Raw genomic sequence first — 25956 nt, forward strand, 5'->3', positions numbered from 1 at the left:
AGCATTGAGTGGATTTATAAAAATCAATAAAATGTAAGGGTATTTAAGGCTAGTGGCAAAAAGATAAATTAGTATGTAGGAATCATGGTATTTAAATGAAGGGGGGGAATCGGAGGGGGAGACGAACCATGAGAGACTGTGGACTCTGAGAAACAAACAGGGTTCTAGAGGGGAGGGGGTGGGGGGATGGGTTAGCCTGGTGATGGGTATTAAAGAGGGCAAGTATTGATTGGAGCACTGGGTGTTATATGCAAACAATGAAGCATGGAACACTACATCAAAAACTAATGATGTAATCTATGGTGATTAACATAACAAAATTAAAAAAAAAGTTTTTTTATTATATCTCAATTTATTTTTTAAAAAAATTTGTATGAGATTAAATTGACACGTAACATCATATAAGTTTAAGCTGTAAAAATGTTGATTTGATACGTTTATATTACAATTGAAGAATGACTATTCAAGGTCACCATATTCACCGAGTTTTATTTTCTGGATTGCTTTTCTTCTTCTAATTTATATCCTGTGTTCTTCAAACCAGAATCAAGAATTAGGAGTCACAGAAATTTTTTTAAAAATGGCTTTATTGGGATATAATTTACAAAAATTATATGCATTTAAGGTGTATAACTTGATGTTTTGATAGACACAGATGTTTTTAAAAGTCTGATTTAAATGTTGCATGCCAAGTCTGTTTCCATAGCAATGCTATCGATGCACTTTCAACATTACACTGTTGGAGAGGCAAAAAGCAAAATTGCATATGTCCAAGCACTATAATTTATAGTACAGTGAGCAGGATATTAATGTCAATGAGGTTGAATTACCTTTAGCTTCAGCATCCGGTATAGCCTCTTATTTCAGATAACTTAGTATTACTTTTTCTTAGATTTGTATTCACTTCCCATTGTCCTTTACTCAGAAAGAATAATGGCTTTCAGACTTGAAGTGGGTCCCTTGGGCTAAATAATTGGCTAAATAATATAGCACAGTTTTTTACACCACAGTCATTTGAGTGGATTTCATCTTGAACTGTAAGTCAAGCACATCAATCAGGGTCAAGATTAACAGTTTAATGGGCCAGGTTAACAGATGCAGCCAACCCAATCTTGGCTTGAACAGCCTTAAGTAATGCATTCTAGTTTCACCATCAAAAGTACTGTACCCAGGGACCCCTGGGTGGCTCAGTTGGTTAAGCAACTGCCTTTGGCTCAGGTCATGATCCTGGAGTCCTAGGACTGAGTCCCACATCAGGCTCCCTGCTCAGCGGGGAGTCTGCTGTTCCCTCTGACCCTCTAGCCTCTCATGCTGTCTCTTACTCTCTCTCTCTAATAAATAAATAAATAAAATCTTTTTTTTTTTTTTTTTAAGTATTGTACCCGTCCTCAGTGACAGATCTTTCATTTGCCATAACAAGATCTGGAGTTTAAGTTGCTGTGGCTGAAAAGGCACCTTAATATTATTCTTTTCCTAGAAAATGAAAAACAGAGAAACCCTCATTTCCTGACATGTCAACTGTTACAGATGTCTTAAAGCAAAGAAAATGGAGTCTGCTTTTGTTCAGTGCAATAGTACTAGTAAAGAAGTGCCTTGCTGCGAGGTTCCTGAAAGTTAATTTATTTGTTGCTTTAGAAAGAAATTCTGTTTCCATTAAAATTATGTCTCCGGGTAGGTGATTCATAAACAGAGAACCTGGAAATGGAATCAGTCTCTTGAGCCTATTTACATTCTTAATCATACACAGCTGCTGAGCTGTGGAGGCTTTTGGATTTTTAAAAAGCAGAGTCTTATCTTTTGTGATTATAATGTTAGATCATGATCACATAAATACAATGCCAAAGTAACATAATCGTTTAGGAAACTAAGTTTTGAGGAAGGTGGATGTCCCTTTCAATGCGTAGTGAATCTCTTTTTTAGGTATTTTGAACTAGCTTTTAGCACGTTTTAAAAACATTTCCTTTGATGCAAAACAGCTGTAGCTATGTTTTGAGTGATGTAAACATTTCCCTCCACCTCCTCCTTATTGTTACACTTTCCCAGTTCAAGGCAAAGGATTGAAAAACCTTGCAGTTTCTTTTTACCATGCACTTCCTACAACTATTTACCTTCTAAGTAACATTTTATAAGAAAACTTTTACAGAGATAGAGTTTGAATACTTACTTGAAGCCACAACCTAATAGTGGTTGAAAAACATTAAACATTTTTCTTGAAAAGGAGGTATTATCTTAAAACACCCTCTTAAGGTATAGCCATTAACAGATTTTCAAATGCATTTCCTGCTTGGGAAGAACTTGGCCAGCAGAAACAGTACAAATTAATACATATTCAATAGATATTTGGGTTGAAACTGGTAAGCCAATTACAGTTCTGTCCCTTTTGAGTTTAAGGAAATGATTCTTCCAGTTTCTTCAACCTATATAAATTATAGCTCCATCTTTCTTGCTTTTGTGATGATTTATCTATGGGCTCTTGTCTGAACATTGTTAAGATCTTGCATGCATCATTGGTACATTTCCTACACCTTAGAGGCTGTGTTAACAAATTAATAGCTATTTCTTGTATTTGAATTACACCATACACGAGTGGCCTTTAAGATATATGTAATCCAGTCTAAGCCATTTTTAAAACAATTTTCCTAGTCATGTGGCTATGGGTCAGAGCTGGGTCAATCGTGTTTAATTATAGAAATTTTTCCACATAGGTATTATCTTCCAAGACCCTCAAGGAGTGCATTTTCTGGTGGAATATAGCAGGGGGAAGAACTTGATTTTAGACTAAAGTGAAGTGCAAGGATAAGATTATAATTGGTGGTAGAAATATGCACTAAAACTAATTTTTTAGATTTTAGCTTTTTGATGGCCTTGGATATTTCTCAACATAGTCAACTTCTATTAGTGTTTGAGATGTTGTCTCAGAGATGGAGCCTACGATTTCTTCATTTTATTTGTGAAATAATGTTTCCAGAAATATAATACGTTGGAATATATCTTAAAAAACATTAATTCCATGTTTTTATGTTAAGCAAACAGAGCTGGACAAAATAATACAAACTCTATGTTTCCATTTATATGAAGTTCTAAAGCAGTTCCAAACGTGGGAACTTTCTGGGCAGGTGGAAATATTCTGTCTTGTGGTAGGGATGTGAATTATATAGTTGTACTCATTTATCAAAGTTGTACTTCCAAGATTTTTGTACTTCAATGTATGTAAATTATACCTTATAACTATTAAGAATAATGATAATTGGGGATGGATTGGGGAGTGGCCGAAGATATGGATAAAATAAGAATGGCCAAATATTGATAATTGTTGTAGTCAGATAATGGTACATGAGCATTAATGTACTCTTCTGATTACTTATATATGTTTGACATAGTTTGTAATAAAAATGAAAAACAAGTACATCTTAGTGATTCTGATGTGCATCCAAGGCTGAGAGCCCACTGATCTAAGTGGATTAGAGAAAGAAAAATTGTGTTATGCAAAACTTGAGCTTGGAAACACTTTGTGCATAATTAGAAAACAGTGTCCTAATACCAGAGCTGGCATTGAATTTATCCAGTCTCACCTCTATTATCTCTAGTGTACTGATGAGGAGACTGAAACTGATGGGAGCCAAGTGTCTAAACAACACACATAATGGCATGGCTAGCTAGGGCTAAAACTGAGAAAAGATAAATCTTGCCTCTTGGCTTGCCCTGGAAATTACCGTGGTGGCTCGCTCTCTCTCCTCCTTTTTGATGGCTTTGCAAAAACTTGGCTCAGCAGGAACATGCTTGTTCAACGTGAGGATAACAAGAATCTCTCACTAACACCTGCTATGTTGCTAATAATTAACACCTTATCTGAGCTACAGATGCTCCAATTATTTTTAAACATTCTTTCAGCCGGGAAGCTCCCATTGTTACACAGTCCACTTGGAGTTTATCTTGCAACCATACCACTTGACAATGATACAAGGGCAGGGTTCTTTACTTTATAGGATGAATCTAGCTGTGCCCAGTTCAGTTACTCTGTTCTGTGGGATTATAAGCACTCTTGGTGTCTTGTGCAATCTGATGTTTTCTCCAGTTGTAAGTTTTCTTTCTAATGACCCTTACTTTATGCTTGTATCATGTATCTCTAGGGCTCTTTTTCTGTTTCCCTTGAAGAGTGGTTGTTGACCATTAAAGGAAACATACTACTCATTCTAGTGTTAATGATTTTTTTGGGGGGGTAAATTGTGGAATAGTTCAAGTGGAAATATATGCTTTCTGGGATGTATCAAGTCCCTACCGGAGCTAGTAACTGGTAGCTGTGGTGTCTGCCAGGCATCATAACCCCAGAGCACTAGAGTCCAATAACAGGTGAATCACCCAGAATTCCCACAATGGTGGATATGCTAAGAAAGTAAAAATTAGGGGAGATAATTTGAGGATATGTCAACATTTACAGATATCTTAGATGCTAGAGTATTTTTGCTGGATTGTGGTTTTTCTTTTTTTCTCTTTTTTTTTCAGATTGTATTCCTGAGATAGACTTTCTGAGCTACCTGAGCCTAGGATGGATGCACTAATTAAGTCTGGCTAAAAATATTTTTTAAGGTTGAAAATTTAAGTGACACAATGTAGAAGGAAAAGAGCAGTCAAAAGCCAATAGATTAAAAAAATTAAAAATAGCATGGGTCAGAGTTTCCATTAATGTGCATGAGGTTGACTAGGTTACTTAAAACCAGTTCTACTGAGGATGATTATAAAGTCTGGATAAAATTTTAAGAAGAAAAGAACATGCCATAGAAGGTATCAGTTAGCTACCTAGTATTTCTAAGCCAAGATCTGAAAGAAGAGGGAAACTAACAAAATGAGCCCAGCATTTGGAGATACTTTCACCTTCAAGGAAATTGTAGATTTCAAAAGTGAAACCAGGGGTTGGAAGACTGAAAAGCTGAGGAGAGCTTCTTTGAATGATATGGAGATACAGGAATAAAAATTGGAGTTAAGGATTTGTCAAGGAAGTAGACTCCATTTAAATAGGCTTCCTTTTCAGTTGGGACTCTCAAAGGGCTGCTTCCTAGAATAAGGGTAAACCAGAATTAGACTAACCCTGAAGGCCGGGAACTGAAGGCCAGTTTCAAATCATCCTGATCTCTGATTTGATTAAAGCAAACTTCTCTTGGCCTTTGTGCTTGACAAAAGCAAAAGTAGATTCTTTGGAGAAAGGTAATATCACCCAGATCTTCAAATTATTTTTACAGTCTTCAGGATCTTTTACCCAATAAAAACCCAGTTCATTCATACAGAAATAAAAGAATTGACCTAAATCAAGGATGATAGAAATACATTATCAGGAGGTTCAGATACTGGTGTTTCCCAGACCTTAAAATAACTATGATTAATAGTCAAGAAAGAAGAATTTTGGCAGAGAACTATCAATTGTAAAAAAAAAAAAAATCAAATAGAAATTCTGGAACTCAAAATAAATATCTGAAACTAAGAACTTAATGGGCAGCTTACTAGCATTTGGTGCAACTAGAGAGAATTAGTAATTTGGTATATGGAGAATAAGAAAATGTTCAGACAGAATCACAGAAACAAAAGAATAGAAAATGTAGAAAAGAATGTAAGAGACATATGAGATAATGTGCAGAGATCTGACATATGTGTAATTGGAGTTCTGTAAGAAGAAAGAGAATGGGGCAGACCCAATATTTGAGGAGATAATGGCTGAGAAATTTCTAAAACGTATTAAAGAAGTCAAGCTATATATTCAAGAGGTACTGTGAACTCTGAGCAGGATAAATATGGAGGAAAAAAACATCTAAGCAGATCATAGTAAAAGTGCTGAAAGATCATAGCAAAAAAAATCATTAAATCAGACTAGGAGAGGTTTTATTGCCAAATGAGCCACAGTATCTTATAGTTGACTGTTCAACAGAAACAATGGAAGACAGAAGATACTATAATTACAACTCAATGCAAAAAAGTATGTAATATTGTATATATATATATATATATATATATATATATATATATATAGGCACACACACATATGTCAGTCTACAAAATAATATCCTTCAAAAAGGATGAATAAATATTTTTAGGTAAACAAAGACTGAAAGAATTTATCTTCAGAAGATCTGTACTAAAAGTAGTAATGAAGTACTTCATACAGAAGGAAACTAATTCTACCTGGAAGCATAAAAATGCAAAAAGGAATGAAAATCTATGGAAAGAGTAAACATATGGATGCATCCAAATGCTATTGATTGTATTAATCAGTGCTACTATCCCACTGGTTTTAAAACATGTAACAAAGAGAGCACAAAATATAGCAAGGGGTAAGGGAGTACAATTATTCTAAAGTCCACACATTGTCTAAAAATGGTAAAAATACTGTTAGACTTAAAGGAATCAAGGACGCATATTGTAGTTGTAGAGTACAATTTAATAGTAAAGAGAATGTGTAACTAAATAGCTAATAGGAAGAAAATGAAATAATAAAAACTACACAATTAATTGAAAATAATGCAAGAAAGAAGAGATGTTCGACATCAGAATATGTTCATTGGACACAGTTTAATTTTCCTAAAAATCAATGACTAAATGCCAACTAGAAAATTTTCAAGTGTTTGGAAATTAATAAATACCATTGTGAATAATACAAGGGTTTAGAGAAGAATTGCCATAGAGATTAGAAAACATTTCAAACTGAATGCTAATGAAAATGGAACATATTAAAATTTGTGGAATGCAGCTAAAGTCCTCCTCAGAGGTGAACTCATAATCTTGAGTAAATTTATTATAGAAGAAGGGCTTAAATCAATGATTCATCTTAAAATCATTAAACAAATTAAATTCAAAGAAAGTAAAATAAAAGACAATGAGGATAAGAGTAGAAATTAATAAAATAGAAAAAATATGTAATAGAGCAAATTAAAAAGCCAAAATTCAATTTTTATAAAAGATTAATAAAATGGATAAGCCTTCTGTGTGATTAATCAAGGAAAAGAGAAAGAAAGCACAAATGTCCAATATTGAAATGAAAGAGGGGGACATCACCATTGATCTTACAGACATTAAAATGATGGGAAGGAAATATAAGCTAATTTAGGCTAACACATTAAGGAATTTAGATAAACAAGTTCCTTAAAAACTCAAGCTAACAAAACTGACATGCATGAAAGAGAAAATATGAATCCTTCTAGATAGTAAAGAAATAGAATCTACAATTGATAGCCTTCCCAGATGGGATTAAATTTTACCTTTGGATTTCCAGTACCAAGTAGAATGCCTGATGTAATGCTCACATAATAACTAGTTGAATGGATAAATAAGTCTCTAGTATTGAAATATTCCTACTGTATTGCTAATATTTGTTTATATATCCTTCTCCCCTGTTAAACCATGGGCTTGAATGGAACATGGAGTCTTGGCTGTCTTTGTATCCCCAGCATCCAGCACCAGTATTTATAACTGGTCAATAAAGGTTTGTTGAATAATTGAATTAAAAAGGAAGAAAACTACTGTTTAGTGATTGTCTTTTATACACCAGGATCTACGAGAGGAACACTTACATAATTATCTTATTCTTTTTTTTTTTAAAGTTTTTATTTAAATTCCCTCCTGAGGCAAGGGAAACAAAAGCAAAAATAAACTATTGGTACTTCATCAAAATAAAAAGCTTCTGCACAGCAAAGGAAACAATCAACAAAACTGACAGGTAACCTATGGAATGGGAGAAGATATTTGCAAATGACATAACTGATAAAGGGTTAGTTCCAAAATATATAAAGAATTTGTACAACTCAACACCCAAAATATGAATAATCCAATTAAAAAATGGGCAGAAGACATGAACAAACGTTTCTCCAAAGACGACATACCAATGGCCAAAGACGCATGTAAAGATGCTCAACATCACTGATCATCAGGGAAATACAAGTCAAAACTACAATGAGATGTCATCTCACATCTGTCAGAATGGCTGAAACCAACAACACAAGAAACAACAGGTGTTGATGAGAATGTGGGGAAAGAGGAACCTTCCTACACTATTGGTGGGAATGCAAACTGGTATAACCACTGTGGAAAACAGTATGGAGGTTCCTCAAAAAGTTATCTTACTTATTCTTAACAATACTTTTATGACAGGAATTTTTAGCCCCATGGAGGGACTACATCTGAAATAATTAACTTGCTCATGCTCAAAAGTGGCAGAGCCAGGATTGGAAGTATCTTCAAAGCCCATTTCTTTACACTAGTGCTTTCCAAACTGACTGTGTGTACCATAGGGGATACTCAATCAAGGAGGAAAATTTTAGAAAGAACAAACTTGGAATGGGAGTTTGAGATAATAATTTGAGGTCATATGCTTCAGCTTTTTCATCTAGTATATTTACCATTAAGAAAATCTCTATAAATTGTTTAAACTTTATAAAAGTTTAGCAAAACTAATACTGAGAAATTAGGTCCAAGGGTAATAAGGTTTTCTATATTCTGAATAAAGGCATCTTGGTTTCTACTCTCCCTCAAATATTTTGATTCTTATCTAGTACTTTATATACATTCTTTATAAATGGTATATTCTAAATACCAACAAAAAAAATGTAGCTACCACTTCTCATGCAAAATTGTGAAATTAGCCAGTAGCTTCTTAAGAATGGCTTTCTATGCTATCTTTGTTCCAAATTTCATTTGGAAATGTGAACTGTCAGCTATGTTTTCCTAAGACTGTTAACTAAAATTATGTAGCAGCGATAAAAAAATTCCAAGTTGTATCTGGCATTTCTAAGTTGAAGACCAAAAGGAGAGCTTATGGAGTTTATTTATTTTTTAAGATTTTATTTATTTATTTGAGAGAAAGAACAAGCATGAGTAGGGGGGAGGAGAAAAAGGGATGAGAAGAATCCCTGCTGAGCCCGAAACAAGGCTCAATCCCAGGAGTCCGAGATCTTGACCCTAGCTGAAGTCACATGCTTAACCGACTAAGCCACCCAGGTGCCCTGAGTTTATGGAATTTATTGAAGCTTATAATTTTTATGTTATGGATTCCAAGTACATGCATAGGGGTGGTTTTTAAAAATGGAAAATGAGAGATTAAAATTTGGCCTACAAATTGTGATGTGACCTTGGTAAATTATTAATAGATGAAAATTCTTTCATTGCTTTCCAGCATATATCTACACTATGCTTTTCTTTATAAATTTTATTTCATTTATTTCATTAATTCATAATGTAAAAATCATCCTTGTTCAGAGGATCATGATAAGTGTGAAAAAAATTTTAAATGACATTAAAAAGTGTGCAATGAAGTATGACACAGAACTTCTCAAAATCTGGCACTTTTTGACAGTCTTTCATCTTTTATTTAAATTGAATTATTCTTGTAGCATCATCTGGAGGTAGTTTTATTGACTTTGAAATTCTTTTAGAAGATTATGCTTCTAGTGACACAGATATTTCTCTGGTATCTGTTTTTTATGTAAAGAGCTTTGTGGAAGTTTCAATAATGAGCATTGTACTCTAAGAAAATAACACAAATTCTGGAGCTTCTATAAACCATCTCATGAAAAGACAAACCTAAAATGAATTAAAATAAAATGTGTAAATCAAGACTAGTTATTGTTCAATCTAGTTTAGAATATTTATTTTGCCTTGAGCAAAATGTGACTCCCTGGGACAGGAACAATTTTTAATTAGGTAGAATTAGCCTTCAGTGAGCTGTGCTTCATTTTATTACATACCTTTTTCCTACTCCATCCTGCCTCTCATACTTTGTGTCTTAATAAGCATATAGAGGTGAAAGTATTTTATAAATCTCTGACTCTGTCATGTGAATAGTTTGCTGAGTTAACCCATCTAGGTTAGTCTGGGTTATTATAACAGAATAGCATAGGCTGGGTGGCTTAAACGTTTATTTCTAAAAGTTCTAGATCAGCATGCCAGCAGGGGCAGGTTCTTAGGGAAGGTCCTTTTCCTGTTTGCAGAAGGTCATCTTCTCATTGTATCTTCACCTGGTAGAGACCGGAGAGAGGAACCAACCTGTCTGTGTCTCTTCTTACAAGGGCACTAATCCCATCATGAGGGCTCCACCCCTCATGACCTAATTACCTCCCAGTGGCTCCATCTCCAAATATCATCACATTGGGGATTAGGATTTTCAACATGTGAATTTTGGAACAGACACAAACATTCAGCCCATAGCATAACTCTCCCAGAATATTCATATTTTAAAAGGGAAGCTTTGTATGAAGAATTTTAAAGGGATTTTTTTTTTCTAGAATCTTCCCGATATTCCTTAGATCATGTCTTACTCTTTCATAGCACATTACCTACTCTACCTAGGTTAAGATCAACCTTATCTAGGAACAACTTAACTCTTCTGCAGGAAGGGTAGATCTTTGAAAAGAAACCACAATAATGACTTGTTGGTAATTATAGAGGATTGATTGTCATGGTAACTTGTAATTAGGAGATGTGCCCAAGGGGAGGCCTGATTTAGTCTGATTAATACAGTTGAATAGAGTAAAATGCCTACCAAGGATGGGAAGCATGAAAAATGTGGCTGAGAAGGGGTGAAAATTAAGTGGACAGAATGTTTTTTAAGGACTTAACAGCAGGAAGGCAGTTGGGAGCTATTGTTGTATGAAGGCCCTGCATGCCTTGAAAAGCATGTCTTGCCCCTGTAACTGAGAAATATTGAGTGAATTTTCGTATAAAGTAAAGGCACTTGAAAGTTTATTTCTTTTGACATTCTAGGAATAGTAGATCAAAGAGAAGTTACAAGAATGGAAGGGTAAGAAGTAGTTACTGAAAAATCCAGTTACCACTTTATGACTAATCTTTTTTGTTGATTAAGGAAGAATTTGTTTGTATCACTGTTGTCCAGGAGAATCCAACTTTAAATCTCTCTGTTATAAACAGCATTCCTCAAATCATGAACCCATCCCATCAGCCATCAGACATTATACAGATAGTGCTTTGACAATGACTCACATTCTCTCTAAGGGAAGAAATGAGAGTCTTGTAAAATTTAAGTAGAGATGTTAGTTAGACTGTAGAAAGTAATTGAGCTGATTAAAAAAATGAGTTAACAGAAATGTGTCAGAACCCTTAAAATAGGAAAATTTGCAGCTACTATGAAATGGAACATGGTCTAGTCCCATTAGTTATTAGTTTTCTTTCAGTTTACAGTTAATTTTTAAAAAAGTGTTGGACTAAAGAATAAATACAGATGTTGCCAGGCCCAAGACTGGACAATTATAGTATCTTTAGACATATGGAATGAAGTCACAGCTGGAATCAGCTTCTTTTTGTGTTTTTCTATAAAAAGGATTTGAAGATTTTGAAATAGTGTCAGAGAGATGGAAGACTGAGTTCCAGGGGCACACATACTATGCTAAATTGGCATTGCTAATTAGAGGCAAATTGGCAATGAACTTATTTCAGTCTGTTTGTTCTTACAGTAAAGTTTTTCATTTGTCAGCAGAATTCTGTGCTATGATCAGGAGTAGTAAGATATGACTTCGCAAAGATTGACTATGGCAATCTGGATGTAACTAATATACAGCTTTTTTCTTTTACAGATAGATGTGGCATCTCCTTGATTAATTACCCTTGCCTGGTGATGACAGTACTCTCAGAGTAGCTACTTAAGCTGCCCAGGTGACTGGATCATTCATCACTAAACTAAATCCAAAGAGAAGATGCTGAACAAGGCTTCCAAGCAGGGTTAGTAAATAGGTGGTCCTTCAAATGATTCCTTGTACCGTGGGCCGTGTGGTAAGTGTGATTGCTGTTCCTCTGACTCCTAATACAACTGCAGTAAATTCTTTTTTTTTTAGATTTTATTTATTTTTTTGAGAGACAGAGAGCACAAGAGAGAGCAGAAGGGGGCGGGTAGAGGGGCAGAGGGAGAAGCAGACTCCCCTGCTGAGCAGGGAGCCTGATGTGGGGCTTAATCCCAGGACCCTGGAGATCATGACCTGAGCCGAAGGCAGATGCTTAACCAACTGAGCCACCCAGGAGCCCCAGTAAATTCTTATTCTGTCTTATCCCTTCCTCCTTCTCTGCTGTAAGGCTGGGTCCAAGCTGTTTGCTGGCTGGGAGTGATGGATGGAGGGAAGCCATTTCTACTGGTAATAGGTAGATGATTTGCTTCTCTAGATCAGGGGATGTGAAAGCACATTTGTCCTATAAAGTCAGAGGAAGGTGGAAGACATATTCTTTACTGCTAGAGGTAGGGAAATGTCTGATTTTGCTTTAAGAGTTAGGGAAAAGTGACAGATAATCATTTGATGTGAATGTGAAAGTCTGGGACAATTAGGGGCACAGGAGACATAACTGCCCCTGTAGAGGATAAGGTCAAAGTCAGTGTGACATTTTTAAGGGAGTATTTCTTGAATGCCATACACATATTCCCAGTTGTTCTGGTTGAATCCAGGATCTATCAACAAAGTTGTAAAGATGTCTGTTCTTAGGACTGCACTGGTGTTTTTTTACATACCATAGTTTTCTTTTCTAGGTTTTTTTTTTTTTTTTTTAAGATTTTATTTATTTATTTGACAGAGAGAGGCACAGCGAGAGAGGGAACACAAGCAGGGGGAGTGGGAGAGGGAGAAGCAGGCTTCCCGCCGAGCAGGGAGCCCAATGTGGGGCTCGATCCCAGGACCCTGAGATCATGACCTGAGCTGAAGGCAGACGCTTAACGACTGAGCCACCCAGGCGCCCCTTCTTTTCTAGGTTTATGTGGAATTTTGAGTTGTTAAATTAAGTTCAATGTCTAAAATTTTAAGATATTTTATAACTGGATACATAAAAGTGAAAATAGTTCTGTACATTTCAATATTAAATTTGCTCAAATTATTTTTAAAATAGTGGGAATAAAGGAACATAATCATGTATTAACATGGCAAAGAGATGTTTTAATAAAGGGTAAACTAGTATCTCAGCTAAACATTAATAACTTACATAGACTGGTTACCTACTGGGAACACTATTTCAATATGATGTCAAACTTAGTAGTGATAGTAAGATGCATAACTGATGTGGGGAAAACATATCCATTTAAATCAAAAGAACTAGTGGCCAATTAGGAACATCAAAAGCAACAAATTAAATGATTTTAGCATGTAGAATGAGCTACTGTGATCTAAGTCCTTTTAAAAACAAGTTTTAATATTCTTTTTTTTATAGTCCAGAAATAAGACACTTAATGAGTGTACCTAAAAAGGCTTTATAAATTCATCTTTTCAGGACTAACAACTTTGTTCTTTATACTAGTGGAAGAAGTCTGGTGGATGCCCTCTGAGAAGAGTATATGTAATATATCAGATAATTAGTTCCTATTCCTAAAAACAAATGGAGAATACATTACACTTTGCACATCACCTGATCTGAGACACTAGATTGCTATTTTGTTCATATTATTACCGTGCTCAAATTGGTTCTACAGGGTGACTACAATCAGGCTTTACCTAAGGAACTGGCAAATTAGTTTTGTTTTTTTTTTTTAAGATTTTATTTATTTATTTGACAGAGACACAGCGAAAGAGGGAACACAAGCAGGGGGAGTGGGAGAGGGAGAAGCAGGCTTCTCAGGGAGCAGGGAGCCCGATGCGGGGCTCAATCCCAGGACCCTGGGATCATGACCTGAGCCGAAGACAGATGCTTAATGACTGAGCCACCCAGGCGGCCCGCAAATTAGTTTTTTTTAAAGATTTTTATTTATTTATTTGAGAGAGAGAGAGAGAGAGAGAGAAAGCATGAGCAGGGGGAGGGGCAGAGGGACAAGCTGAGCAGGGAGCCCAAAGTGGGGCTCGTTCCCAGGACCCTGGGATCATGACCTGAGCCGTAGGCAGATACTCAACCAACTGAGCCACCCAGGCGCCCCTAATTTCTTTTATTTAATAGGAGCAATGGGTTTTCATTTTAAGTTTGTCAGCATTAGGTGGAAACCATAGCCATAAGTCAGAGATGTTCTCCATGATTCCCGCTTCTATACAGCCCAGGAGCCTGTGCAGCTCTAATACTAAAGCTGAATTCCCCATGTCAGTGAGATGTTGTTCATGGGACACAGGGTTAGGAGATACCCTACCCTCCTAACTCATTTCTGATCTGAACCACAATGCCATCCCAAGAGATCCAGCCAAATTTGAGTCTCAGACCGTTTGTTTCTTTTAAAGGAGTGTTACTGCTTTAGATACATTTCAGAAATAAGTAATTTTTAAAAGTCTTTGAAAACAGCAAGCACCAAATTTCCCTGCTTAATGACTTACCTTTGAAGCCTACTTTAATAAACTTGCACTTAAACTAAACAAACCTAATGACCAAAAGGAATAGTTTATTATTTTAAGAAATTAGCTCCAATTATTAGAGAAAGCATCTCATCCCAAGGTAACAATTTCAGAGCATGAAAATAGTTCAGTGTTAATGAATTCCAAAAATAAATTACTGATGCCTTGCTAATTTGTTATAAGTGGCTCAATTTGCTAAATAAATCAGGGAAATGGCTTCTACTTACTGACTACCTATTCTTACCTTTGATGTTTTATTTTCTTGTATTTGGTTACACTATAAAGTGAAGGCTACAGTTGGGAACTCATTATTAAGATCATTAAACAACCTGGGACATATGTGAGCATAGCCCATACCACATGTTCTTGAGACCTTCGAGATAGGGTGGCCACTGTGTTTAGTTAGCTTATCCCAACTTTTTATTCCTGGCTTATCTTTGTGTGTAGCCCTTACCCTATCACTATTTTCCTCCTTCTATCCTCCCTTTATCCCATTGCGAGGCACCAGCAGCCAGATTTGATTTGATTCACATTAATTCTAACTTGGTCTGTTCTTTAGGGGCCTTTTCCTCTATCAGGATGTGTAGGCAGTCAAGCTTACCTTTATTCTTTGATCCTGAAGAAATTTTGCCAACATTTGGTAGTTTCAATCATCCTGACTTTATTTATTAAATATAAGTATTTTATTTATTAGATCTGTTTTTGTCTTTGCAAACATTTTAGGTGACTCTTGAGTCATACCACATGGATATGTGTGACCGTGAATGTCTTGGTTTGAAGGTCCGAACCATCTGGGTGTATGCTGTTGTGGTTTGTGCTGCTGAGCTCCTGGGCCTGGTGTTGCTAAGATGGTGAGTCTGGAGTTAAACACAGAGTCATCCTCTAGGGACCCATTTTAGAACATTCTTCTCTCTTTAGGCAATGTTATAGGCTGGATTTACCAGATTTTGGGTAGGCCCTAGAGATCCAGGAGGTTTACAAGCACTTGTGTCTGTTCCAGGGCTCAGTCATCTTGTTCGTTAGAAAGATAGACTAGTGTGCCTCCACTGACTAATGTGTTTTCACAATTCAAAATGCTTCAGGATGTTTCCACGTTTTATGAAATTTACTGAAGCACAAAATGTGTTGATGGAACCTTACTTCTTGATGCAGTAATAGGTTCCTTCCAGTCTTTAGACAGATTTAGGTTTACTAAAAACTCGTTAATGCCAGCAATCATTAGAAGTTAACATTTCTCACTGTAGTGATAGTTTGAATTGGAATAGCATTTGTTTTCATCAGTGATCCAATTGCTAATTGTTGTGTGCTTGAGGTGTGGGGATTAGGAGCTTTAAGTGATCATATTTTCTTTTCCTGAGAATACAAGAATAAGCAATAATGTCACAACCCCTTTACAAATTTCAAATAGATCATACATATGGTTGTAAAGCCAAATTGCATTTTTTTCCAGTTTAAAATTTATAGAATGATTCTACACTAAAGATTGGACCGACAACATGGATTTGAGCATTCTAAAGACGCTAGCACAGGTAAAGTCTCTGAGGAACAATGTAAAAATATCTTGGAAAAAATTCCTAGAATCTTTATCATTCGTCCATAATAAAAAGTTCTTTTTTTTAGTATAATGAATAAAATGTGTCCCCATATTTGTGTATCCATATTTCTCTCTGAATCTTACTTCCTCAAAGCAATTTCTTAAAAATTCCTAAAATAATATAGAACTATCATAGAATCATAGAATATGAGAACCAGAAGATATCTGATTTACAATATTTAATCATTGCTATTCAAGATAGCCTGAGTGAGATAGGATGTTAGGAATTCTTCAGTGGTTCTTCCATTAGCATTTCCTAGAATCAGGAATTGTGGAAAGCACTGGGGATAATCTTATGCTCTGCTGATTAGGTAGGATCCGTGCCTACAACATAAAAGGGACTTAGAAAAAATGTTTGCAGAATGAATGAATGAATGAATGGAGGAGAGGAAATATACTGGATGGACTGAAGTGCTACTCTCTGCTCAGCATTACTACTACTTAATGTTATGAAAACAAAAGGAACATAATTCCCTTTCAGTTTGTGAATGCAGTAAGCTCTTAGTTCCTAATTTTATTTTCCTCCTCCTTTAAACCTATTTGCCTACAATCTATTTTTTTTTTACATAACAGTGATCTTTCAAAAACCATAAATCATATGCTATCCTATTTCTGCTTTAAAATCTTCTGACTTCTCAACGCATTTAGTACAAAAATTCAACCATTTATCACAACCTACAAGTACATGCTTGCCCACTTATCCATTCTCATGCCCCATAGCTCTTTTTCTCTCACACTGCACACTAGTCACATTGACCCTCTTTCTCTTCATAGTTTCCAACTCAGGACTGTTGAACTGACTATTCTCTAGACCTGAGAGGCATATCTTCACATACCTGGCTTCTTCCCATTATTTAGTTCTTGTCTAAGGTCACCTCCTTAAAGATGCCTTCCTTGACCACCCCAACACATTTCCATGATACTCCCTCCAGCACTCCCTGCCAGGTCACTCTGTATTTATATATAGCAGTAATGGCTTCATGATATTGTTTTCCAGGGCAGTCATCTTTAATGCTGTGTCTCAGTATCTAGAACAGAAACCGGCACAGGTTGAATGAGTAAATGCTGAATTTGTAATTACATTCTTTTTTTTTAAGATTTTTATTTATTTGAGAGAGAGAATGAGAGAGAGAGAATAAGAGGGGGGAGGGTCAGAGGGAGAATCAGACTCCCTGCTAAGCAGGGAGCCTGATGTGGGACTCGATCCCGGGACTCCAGGATCATGACCTGAGCCGAAGGCAGTTGCGTAACCAACTGAGCCACCCAGGCGCCCCTTGTAATTACGTTCTTAAAATCCTCTACCAGAAAGAGTCAGGAATGAGCTTTCAAGATTGATCCTGCCCCTTGTCTGAGCTCCCTTAGTGCTCTGTGTATGCATGTGTAATTACCACATGATATCCTAGCTCTTTACCAGCCCATCTTATTCACCAATTGTAATCCCTTAGTGAGGAAGGCTCTCTAGCATCTCACAGTGCTGGACATATCAGGGGATTTCAGTAAGTTATTTTGGAGAAAGGATGTTTAAACTTATTAAGCACCTGTTTGGTAAAATAGAATGACAGCAGATGTTACTTTGGGGTAATATTTATTTAAGGGTTAAGAACACAGGCTCAGAAAAACTCATGTAACCTTGGGAGATACTTAATGTGGTGAGAATGTCTCCAGATCCCTTCTCCATCTCTACTTCTACTAGCAGAACTCTGCTTTTATTTTAGACAGCCATGGGTCCAGCAGAAAGATTTCACTTTCTTCCTTTCTTGTAGCTAGGGGTAGAAAATGATATGCCAATAGATGATGTTGGGTGGATTTTGGGGAAGACTCTAATGGAAGACTCAGCCCTTATTCCCCTCTTGTGGCTTGAAATATTTGGCCACAGTATTTTGTTGTTTCTTCTACTAAGGAGAAGAGTCTATTTCCCTAACCTTTGAATATGGGCTGGCCTTGTGATTTTCTTTGGTTAATAGAAGGCGCATACTTGATAAATTTGTAAGAGATTTGAAAGCCTATTTGAAAGCTTTTGAAGCGTTAGGAATTCTTTTTCTTTTTCTTTTTTTTTTAGAGAGAGAGAGAGCGCATGCACACATGGAAGTAGAGGTGGGGTGTGGGTGGAGGTGGGGACGGACAAAGTGGGAGGGAGAGAGAGAATCTTAAGCAGGCTCCACGTCCAGTGCAGAGCTTGACCAGGGGCTCTATCTCATGACACGGAGATCATGACCTGAGCCAAAATCAAAAGTTGGACACTTAACCAACTGAGCCACTGGGTACCCCGAAGAGTTAGGAATTCTTAACCCTTTAAGCCCATATATTATATTAAGATTAGTCCAGGGTCTTTAGTTGTAATTTATTTCTTGTCATAATGTTTAGTGAAGGTTTCCCTAATCTCTAAGGGATAATAAAGAGACTTCAGTCAGAGAGAAGGGGGATCAAGTTCGGGAAATACAAGGAGTGCTAACCTCCTTTTTGGCCTGGTGTTGGTGGACAGAAGGGATAGCAAGAGGCAGAATATGGAACCAGTGAAATATGTGTCCTGATTTTCCCTCTCTTGGCTTTAGCCTGGGTTGAAGGAATGTTTGGGAAGTTGATGGGCTATCAATGTCATATGGCTCTTTCCTGTTCCCTTAACTGGACTCGGTGGGGAGCTTAGGGGTAGGGGTAAAGACCCTGACCAATGTGTGGAAGGGAGGGATTTGGACACTAACATGAGAACAGTCAGGGTGAGGTGACTTCATGGCAGGGGTTGAGAAAAGGCTATCAGGCCAGGGTACTGGATGGAGGCTGCAGGGTAAACCAGGAGTTTGAAGCCAGTAAGAATTGAGAAAAAGGTGAGTTGGCAGAAGGAAGAGGCCAATTTCTCCTGGGAACAAAGTCCAAGCTAAAGGAATGGACCATAAATTTGCTGGCCATAAACTGCAACAACAGAGGCCAATGGGGCAAACTGTAACCAGGAGAACAGGGGACGTCAGTTCAGAGACCAGCAGATGCCAGTCCAAGGACTGGCATGAGGCTGAGGGCCCCTTTACTCCAATACCAGGAGAATATAATACCCCAAATGGTTGCAGCTTTACTGGAGGTTGGGCAGGAAGAGGCTCCTGTGAGGCTGAGGATTTTTGTTCAAATGAGAGAGCATTACTTGAACGTTACTTGAAGAGACTGTTAAATGACCAGATTGTACTGGAGATCTCTCTATGTCTTTAATATGTCTGTATTTAAACCTGCTAGGTATTAGAGGTGGAGAGACAGGAAATATCGGTTTTCAACAAAATAAAGTTTTGCAGCACATCTGAGTTTTTATGTCAGTTACATTTTGTGAACCTGTTTTGCTTGACTGGCTTCAAGAAGAGAATATTGGCCTAGAAGCTCTCCAAGGTCCCCTCTAGCTTTCAGTGTTAGGGTTTCAGTACATTTCCATTATTTGTCAAACTTCCGCAGCAGCCTCCTTAGAGGTCTCCCTACCTCCTGATGATCTTTCCTGAGCTTTCTATCTCTTGTAGTAGAGCAAGAACAGACTTTTTCAAATACTTCTTTATTCATGGAATTTCCCTGCTCAGAAGCATATTGTCTTTAAAACTCCTTTTAGGGATCTTAACATTGTCCATTTCCTGTTCTGTTTGAGGCCCTTTGCGGGATCAGATGTATTTACCATGTGTTGATTCTCCTGGTCTTGGTCTTGGTCTTTTTGGAAAACCAAAAGGCATCTCTGGTGTCCTTTACACTTTCGAGCTTTAAACTATGCTCAAAGCTTTTCTTTTTCACATTAACATAAACGAGCTTTTGGTTAGCCCTTAGTTATTGTTTTTATCTCCTGGAAATAATACCTTAGTGATGTTAGACACACATTTTTATTTGCTGCAAATAAACTATAATGAGCGATGTGTATGGTTCATTTTTCTGAAACTTTTCTGTAAGTCCCTGCGTGCATCAAGGGACTTGATTTTTATAATTCATTTAAGTATATTCTATGCAGTTCTTCCCTTGGAAGGAAACTCCATAACATTTCTGGAAACTGTTCTCTGGTTACTTCAAGTCAAAGAAGAGAGTTGAAGTTTAGTAATTAAAATGACCAGCCTCCTGTACTAGTTAAAATTTTGATCCTGTTTTGTATTTATGGCTTTCCTCCTCTCCCAGCATCAGCAATACACAGGCAGGAAGTTGGGGAAAAGATGGGAGTTTGCTTTTTCCTTTTTCTACTCCTTCCTTCCTCACCAGACACATTTTCTGATCCCTCCAGCACCACCCCCACTCTTGGCCCCAAGCAACAGCTGTTCTACTTTCTTCCACTATACATTAGTTTAATCTGTTCCAAACTTTCACACAAATGGGCTCATGTAGTTTGTACTCTCTTGCAATGGCTCTTTTTTCTCAGCCTAATGTTTTCGAGTTTCATCCATGCTGCTTGATTAATATTTTTGTTTCTGAGTAATGTTATATTTTCTGAATATATTAGTTTGTTTGCCTGTTCTCCATTCATTATTTTTCTCTGTGTATTCTTCTGGAAATTGCATAGATTTAGCTTTTTTGTGTAGACTATGTGCATTTTAACTTATTATTTTTTGTATAGTCTTATGCAAGGAATGGGGTTCATTTTTTTCCATATACATATTCAATTATTCCAGCACTGTTTGTACAAAAGCCTTTTTTCTCTCTCTTGAGTTACCTTGGCACCTTTGTCAAAAATCCATTAACAAACAAACAAACAAATAAGTAAAAATCTATTAACCACATGTGTGACTCTATTTAAGGACTCTATATTCTGTTCCACTGACCATAAATTTATCCTTCAACCAACACTACACTCTTTTGATTGCTGTAAATCTTGAAATCTGATTAGGCCTCCCAACTTCATTGTTTTTAAAGTTTCTTTTGATATTTCATGTCATTTATTTTTCATGTGAATTTTAGAATCAGCTTATCAGGTTCTACAAAAATAGGCTACTGGGATTTTAATCTGTAAACATTAAAAAATGAAAAACAAAACAAACCTGTCCCTTATGCCCCCCTTTCTCTCTGCATCTGTTACAATCCAATCCGTTACGATCCAAAATTACTAGTATTATAATATGTTGAGAAGACTATCTGTGTAGTCAGTAGATGAAATTTAAAAAATAAACTTCTTTATTGGATAACTTTTTTAAACATTTTTTTTCTACTTTAAACTGTGCTACTAAACATTTGCTAAGTAACATCTTTAAGTATAAACATCTTAACCTGTTGGGGATTTTCTTTTTCTTTTTTTTTTCTTTTTAAAGATTTTATTTATTTATTTGACAGACAGAGACACAGTGAGAGAGGGAACACAAGCAGGGGGAGCGGGAGAGGGAGAAGCAGGCTTCCCGTCGAGCAGGGAGCCTGATGCGGGGCTCGATCCCAGGACCCTGGGATCGTGACTGGATCTGAAGGCAGACGCTTAATGACTGAGCCACCCAGGTGTCCCAACCTGTTGGGGATTTTCTTTCTATGGGTTAGAGTCCCAAAAGTGGGATTATTGAATCAAAGCTTATGTAAATTTTAAATCTTATTGAACAAAAAATTCTAAATAGAATATTGGCAAACAGAGTACTATAATGCCTCCAAAGAATAATATGTCATGACTAAGTAGAACTCATCCCAGGAATGCAAAGTTATCTCAATATCAGAAACCTATGAGTTTAATTCTTTACATTTGCCAGTTAAAGAAGAAAGCCATATAGTTATATCAATAGATACTGAAAAGCTTTGAATAAAAGATAGCAGTTACTCATAAAAAGTCTAAGTGCAATAAAAATAGCAGAATATGCTTAAATAAGATAAAGACTATCAGAAATAAATAGCAAATATTATTCTAAATGATGAAACATTCAAGACATTTCTGTTACATTTAGAAAAAGGACAGAGATGACCAGTACTTTATTAATATTCAACATTATTTTAGAAGTTGTCTAAAATGCAATAGAAAGAAAATGAAATAACACCTAAAATAATGGAAAAGAAAACAAAATGATTTTTCTTTTTCTTGTCTATGATATATCTTCATATCCTTAGAAATTGTTATGGACTGAACTGTGTCCCCTCTCCCCCCTCCCCACTCCCAAATTCATGTTGAAATCTTAACCACCAATGTGATCAATCATATTTGGAGAAACGGCCTTTAAAGAGGTAAATAAGGCTAAAATAAGTTCATAAGAGTGGAACCCTAATTCAATATGACTGGTGGCATTATAAGAAGAGGAGATTAGGACACAGACAATACAAATGACCATGTGAGGGTGTTGCAGGATTGTAGGGCTCTAGTCTCACGGAGTCAAAGAATGAATCTTGGGGACACAAAAGGGTGAAGTAAAGTGAAGTTTATTAAGTGGAGGTGAGAGCAGTAAGGAGAGAAAAAAAGCTCTGTAAAGTGAGAGGGGTCCCGAGTGGGTTGCCACTAAGGGCTTTTGGTGGCAGTCTTTTATTGAGAACTGACTGGGAAGCTTGTGGCCTTGAGATTCTTGTGCCAGCTTGGTTTGTTCCCTTATTTCTTGTTCAGCTCTGTCTTAGCATCTCCACCTGCCAAGAATAGTTTCTGGAGCTTAATCAGGGGAGACAGGGGCCTCCTATCTCTCTGGCCTATACCTTAACCCTTTCCCTGTGGGGACCTGTGGGCAGAAAGAGCTATACTGGGATTGTGAGGAGTGACTGATTGTATACTTTCTAATTAGTGGGGATTAGGGATAGCACAAGTCTCCAAGGGCACAATGAGAAAGCTTGGTTTCCTCCTGAAAGCCAAAGAAAGAGGCCTCAGGAGAAACCAACCCTGCTGACACCTTGATCTTGGACTTCCAGTCTTCAAAACTGTGAAAAAATAAATTTCTGTAGTTTAAGTCACCTGGACTGTGATATTTTGTTAAGGCAGCCCTAGAAAACTAATACAGAAACCCATGATAAGCTCATCCTACTAAAAATGTACAAGTTATACTAAGAGAATTTGGTTAGATGGCTGGATAGAAGATAATTATACATAAGCCAAAATGTTTCTGTATTATTTATGACCACCTGTACATGGAAGTCAGGGAAAAAAATGGCAAGTAGAATTACCTGTATGGAAAAGATGGAATTTTGATATCTTGATCTTTAGCTACTTCTGTATACACTGGCTATTATGATATTTATTTATCACTCTCTTAAAGGGAAATTCTTTGGCTTCAATACAAAAACATTCAGCTTTATACCACATTAAATTTACTGTTGCCTTGACAAAAATTAGATATGTAGATAATTTTGTTTCTCTTCTCAAAAGGAAAGGTTTATATTTTTTATTTTATTTTTTATTTTTCATAGATGTCTCATGCTTTATTTTTACCCAGCGGTGATTCAGGCCATGCCCCACCTGGCCGTTGGCACTGTCTCTGGAGAGTGGAAGGAGCAGTCTCCTCAGAAAGCCCAGGCAGCTGCCAGTTTTCCTTGCTGCAGGGGCTGTCCGAGTAGGCCCAGCAGCACCCCCGCCGCCGCACCCGCGTTTCTCCGCCGTCTAGCCCTTTCTCTAGACCTGGTCTGCCTCTATCCTTCTCTTGCTGGGAAGCCCTGTTTCTGTGCCCTAAAGCTGCACACTTCTCATCAGGTGTGTTCTGGGTGTCTTCAGGGTCACCCCAAAGGGGCGGTTCCGGGATGCAGAGCAGGCCAGCACTCTCCCTCAGCGGCTGGGCAGTATTGATCTTCTTTTTAAATTTTGAGTTTTTATTTAAATTTAAGTTAACATATATGGTAAAATGCATCACTTACATACAACGCCCAGTGCTCATCACAAGTGCCCTCTTTAATACCCATCACCTATTTAGCCCATCCCCCGCCCACCTCCCTTCCAACAACCCTCAGTTTCTTCTCTATCGTTAAGAGTCTCTTATGGTTTGCTTCTCTCTCTCTCTCTCTCTCTTTTTAAGGAAAGGTTTAATTTATTGGGAACATTTATTGTTAAATAGTTTATTTAAATTATAAGTTTAGTGAATGTGTAAAAATATTGACCATCCTCAGGAAGTTATTGCATAACACCTTTTTAGTTTCACTACCTTTCAACAAACACAATTTCCAAGAAACAATCTAAAAGTAAATAATTTATATTCTAGTGTAATTATCTAATGACACACAGATAATAGGAACCTATTATTCAAATTCACTTTACTAAAAATAAAACTCATGGTACTCTTCTATTTTTAATCTCAAATTTGAATTCTATTTAAAACCTGTTTGGGGGCACCTGGGTGGCTCAGACTAAGCGTCTGCCTTCGGCTCAGGTCATGATCCCAGGGTCCTGGGATCCAGCGTTGGGCTCCCTGCTCGGTGGTGGGGAGCCTGCTTCTGCCTCCGCCTGCAGCTCCCCTTGCTTGTGCTCTCTCTCTCTGTCAGATGAATAAATAAAATCTTAAAAAAAAAAAGCTGTTTGAGGAAAGATATGTTAGAGATGTCATTTACAGCTTTGTTCAAGTTTTCTCATTCAATCTTCTTTTTTGCAATTAGTGCACAATCTTTCCTATATATAGAAAACTGCATAAGGTACCTCAACTATTTATCATTTTAAGGTTTTGTATTTACTGCTCCATCTTTTTTGGTGATACTTCCATGATTTTAAGTAAAATGTTACAGAATTATTTTTCGCAGAATTAACAATACCATTTATAAACATTTAAGCCATGCAGAACTGTACAAGTAAGATAACAAAGTACCTTCATGTACCACTATTTAGAGACAGATATTGATATGATCAGTAGAATGACTTTTTAGCCATTGCTGTATATATACAGAAAGATAGAAATATAACTGTAGATGGCTGGAAACAGTATACAAAAATTTCATCTATTTATATATCATATTTTAAATTAAAAGATAAATTTAGTTTTACTTGAATTTAATGGAAAAGGAAGCTAACATGAAGCTTAATGGATGTTCAACCTTCCGATGTTTCTTCATCCCAGATATTTATTGCTAAAAGAGCCTTTTAAGAAGAATGATGAGGAACATTAATAAATTTTCTTAGAGTTCATGTGTTAGTTTTATGTCATATTGACTGATTTCTGCTGTGAAAGATGAGGAAATGAGCACTCATCCTTTCTCCCATTTCCTTCTGTTTTTTATTCAGTGTATTATAATATTGTCTTTTCAAATTTTATAACATTGACATATAGCTATAATTACATAGCTATAATTTTTAGAGTTGTTTATTCTTTCCTCCACACTTAAAATGGATTGGATTTTCTCTATCAGTCTTTTTTACCATAGTGTCTCCTTTCCTCAGTTCCTTGTTTTCATTCATATCTTTGATGACTGTATTTCATGGTCAACTAATTTTCAACAGTGGCACCAAGGACACACAAGAGAGAAAGGATAGTCTCTTCAAAAAATGATGCTGGGAAAACTGGGTAGACACATGCAAAAGAAAGAAATTTGGACCCCTATCTTATACTACAAACCAAAGTAAACTCAAAATAAATTGAAGCTTTATTTTTTTTTTTTTAAAGATTTTATTTATTTATTTGACAGAGAGAGACACAGTGAGAGAGGGAACGCAAGCGGAGGGAAGTGGGAGAGGGAGAAGCAGGCTTCCCGCGGAGCAGGGAGCCCGATGCGGGGCTCGATCCCAGGGCCCTGGGATCATGACCTGAGCTGAAGGCAGACACTTAACGACTGAGCCACCCAGTCGCCCCTAAATTGAAGCTTTAAATGTAGGACCTTGAAACCATAAAACTCTTAGAAGAAAATGTAGAGGAAAAGCTCCTCAATGTTGGCCTTGGCAATGATTTTTTTTTTTTTTTTTTTTTTGATCTGATACCAAAATCACAGGCAACAAAAACAAAATGAAGTAGGGACTACATCAAACTAAAAAGGTTTTGCATAGCAAAGGTTTTGCATATGCTTTTTTTAAGCATAAAAAAAAAAAAAGGCATCCTATGGAATGGGAGAAAATATTAGCAAACCTTATTTGATAAGGGATTAATTCTAAAATATATAAGGAACTCTTACAATTTAGTAGCAAAAAAAATAAAATAAAAACCCTCAAATAACCCAGGTAAAAAATGGGCAAAGCATCTGAGTAAACATTTTTCTAAGTAAGACAAATGGCCAACAGGTTATATAAAAATA

The 25956-nt window shown here is 36.6% G+C and overlaps 1 protein-coding gene across 1 annotated transcript in view; it reads left to right on the plus strand.

The window, feature by feature from the left end:
- COL5A2 (collagen type V alpha 2 chain) overlaps window positions 1-25956 on the plus strand; it is a 381179-nt gene that overhangs the window by 29372 nt on the left and 325851 nt on the right. The window contains exon 3 of the mRNA XM_032406281.1: window positions 11568-11763. The gene's annotated coding sequence lies outside the window, so the exon portion shown is untranslated. The remainder of the gene's footprint in view (window positions 1-11567; window positions 11764-25956) is intronic.

The sequence above is a fragment of the Phoca vitulina genome, unplaced genomic scaffold, assembly GCF_004348235.1.
Source record: "Phoca vitulina isolate PV1807 unplaced genomic scaffold, GSC_HSeal_1.0 scaffold1, whole genome shotgun sequence".
NCBI lineage: Eukaryota > Metazoa > Chordata > Mammalia > Carnivora > Phocidae > Phoca > Phoca vitulina.